This window comes from Moschus berezovskii, chromosome 18, assembly GCF_049115385.1.
Source record: "Moschus berezovskii isolate FMDL1 chromosome 18, NW_MosBer_1.0, whole genome shotgun sequence".
NCBI classification, from domain to species: domain Eukaryota; kingdom Metazoa; phylum Chordata; class Mammalia; order Artiodactyla; family Moschidae; genus Moschus; species Moschus berezovskii.
The window spans coordinates 73,597,153-73,600,431 of record NC_142477.1 but is presented as its reverse complement, the minus strand read 5'-3'; positions in this window follow the sequence as shown (position 1 = coordinate 73,600,431).

The window sequence follows — 3,279 nt, the reverse complement described above, 5'->3', positions numbered from 1 at the left end:
CCGGCAAACTCATAGGCCCAGGTCTCCCCCCAGCCAGTCTTGAACTCACCCTATGAAGTCTTGTGTTCTGGGTAAGCCGTGTTTGAAAAGCCATAAACATCAAGCAAAGTTGTACATAGGAGAGCTCAGGAGTGAGATCTGGGTCCTTTGGTGTTTCTATAAATCATTGATAGACCACATACCAATGCTAGGGACCTACACAAACAATGTCAGTCCTTACCTGCAACCAGCAGCTTGCCGCCAGGCCTAGAGTGCCAGCATTAATGTCATTCCTCTGCAGGAAGGTGTTATCTCTTGGCAACCCTCACAAACATACAGCAGGGAACATGCACACCTTTACCTTGGCACCCCGAGAAGGCCAGCGTGTCAGGGAGCCAGCACGCTACCAGCAACAGCAGAACTCTAACGGAGAGAAGATAGGAGGCACAAGGTATTTTTCTAGGTTTTTTTTTTTTTTCCCTTCCAATTTTAGTTGTTCAGTTCAGTCGCTCAGTCATGTCCGATTCTTTGCGACCCCATGAACCGCAGCATGCCAGGCCTCCCTGTCCATCATCAACTCCCGGAGTTCACCCAAACCCACGTCCATCGAGTTGGTGATGCCATCCAACCATCTCATCCTCTGTTGTCCCATTCTCCTCCTGCCCTCAATCTTCCCCAGCATCAGGGTCTTTTCTAATGAGTCAGCTCTCCACATCAGGTGGCCAAAGTATTGGAGTTTCAGCTTCAACATCAGTCCTTCCAATGAACACCCAGGACTGATCTCCTTTAGGATGGACTGGTTGGATTTCCTCGCAGTCTAAGGGACTCTCAAGAGTCTTCTCCAACATCACAGTTCAAAAGCATCAATTCTTTGGTGCTCAGCTTTCTTTATAGTCCCAACTCTCACATCCATTCATGACTACTGGAAAAACCATAGCCTTGACTAGACGGACCTTTGTTGACAAAATAATGTCTCAGCTTTTTAATATGCTGTCTAGGTTGGTCATAACTTTTCTTCCAAGGAGTAAGCGTCTTTTAATTTCATGGCTGCAATCACCATCTGCAGTGACTTTGGAGCCCCCCAAAATGAAGTCAGCCACTGTTTCCACTGTTTCCCCATCTATTTGCCATGAAGAGATGGGTCTGGATGCCATGATCTTAGTTTTCTGAATGTTGAGTTTTAAGCCAACTTTTTCACTCTCCTCTTTCACTTTCATCAAGAGGCCTTTTAGTTCTTCTTCACTTTCTGCCATAAGGGTGGTGTCATATGCATATCTGAGGTTACTGATATTTCTCCTGGCAATCTTGATTCCAGCTTGTGCTTCATCCAGCCCAGCATTTCTCATGATGTACTTTGAGTATAAGTTAAGTAAACAGGGTGACAATATACAGCCTTGACATACTCCTTTTCCTATTTGGAATCAGTCTGTTGTTGCTTCTTGACCTGCATACAGGTTTCTCAAGAGGCAGGTCAGGTGGTCTGGTATTCCCATCTCCTTCAGAAATTTCCACAGTTTATTGTGATCCACACAGTCAAAGGCTTTGGCATAGTTAATAAAGCAGAAATAGATGTTTTTCTGGAACTCTCGCTTTTTAGAAGATCCAGCGGATGTTGGCAATTTGATCTCTGGTTCCTCTGCCTTTTCTAAAGCCAGCTTGAACATCTGGAAGTTCATGGTTCACGTATTGCTGAAACCTGGCTTGGAGAATTTTGAGCATGACTTTACTAGCGTGTGAGATGAGTGCAATGGTGTGGTAGTTTGAGCATTCTTTGGCATTGCCTTTCTTTGGGATTGGATGAAACTGACCTTTTCCAGTCCTGTGGCCACTGCTGAGTTTTCCAAATTGCTGACACACTGAGTGCAGCACTTTCACAGCATCATCTTCTAGGATTTGAAATAGCTCAATTGGAATTCCATCACCTCCACTAGCTTTGTTCATAGCGATGCTTCCTAAGGCCCACTTGACTTCACATTCCACGATGTCTGGCTCTAGATGAGTGTGAGTGATCACACCATTGTGATTATCTGGGTCGTGAAGATCTTTTTTGTACAGTTCTTCTGTGTATTCTTGCCACCTCTTCTTAATATCTTCTGCTCCTGTTAGGTCCGTACCACTTCTGTCCTTTATTGAGCCCAACTTTGCATGAAATGTTCCCTTGGTATTTCTAATTTTCTTTAAGAGATCTCTATTCTTTCCCATTCTATTGTTTTCCTCTATTTCTTTGCACTGATTGCTGAGGAAGGCTTTCTTATCTCTCCTTGCTATTCTTTGGAACTTTGCATTCAGATGCTTATATCTTTCCTTTTCTCCTTTGCTTTTCACTTCTCTTCTTTTCACAGCTATTTGTAAGGCCTCCTCAGACAGCCATTTTGCTTTTTTGCATTTCTTTTTCTTAGGGATGGTCTAGATCCCTGTCTCCTGTACAGTGTTACGAACCTCTGTACATAGTTCATCAGGCACTCTGTCTATCAGATCGAGTCCCTTAAATCTATTTCTCACTTTCACTGTATTATTGTTAGGGATTTATTTAGGTCATACCTGAATGGTCTAGTGGTTTTCCCCACTTTCTTCAGTTTAAGTCTGAATTTGGCAATAAGGAGTTCATGATCTGAGCCACAGTCAGCTCTCGGTTTTGTTTTTGCTGACTGTATAGAGCTTCTCCATCTTTAACTGCAAAGAATTTTAGTTGACATGCAGTATCATGTTAGTTTCAGGTGTGTGTGCCTGCTTGCTAAGTTGCTTCAATCGTGTCTGACTCTTAGCGACCCTATGGACTGCATCCCACCAGGGTCCTCTGTCCATGGGATTCTCCAGGCAAGAATACTGGAGTGGTTTCCCATGCCCTCCTCCAGGGGATCTTCCCACCCGGGGATCAAACCCACATCTCTTATGTTTCCTGCATTGGCAGTGGGTTCTTTAACACTAGCGCCATCTGGGATGCCCAGGTGTACAACATAATGAAACTTGTACATCAAGTTTCAGGTGTACAATATAGTGATTTGGTATTCAAATCCATTTACAAAATCATTGCCATAAAATCTAGTAACCATCTGTCACCATGCAAAGTTATTACAGTTTTATTGACTACATTCTTGATGCTGTACCTTACAACCTCATGACTTATTTTTTTAATTTTATTTTTTCTTATCAAAGTACAATTGATTTAGGAGGGCTAAACTTTAATTCCAGTGGGAATAAACAGGTAGGTCAGCCTGGGTGGGACGGTGTAATATAGAAATAAATGTTTGGGGCAGATGTGCTTACAGTTGTATTGTTTTCCCACTTTACAGTCAGAAG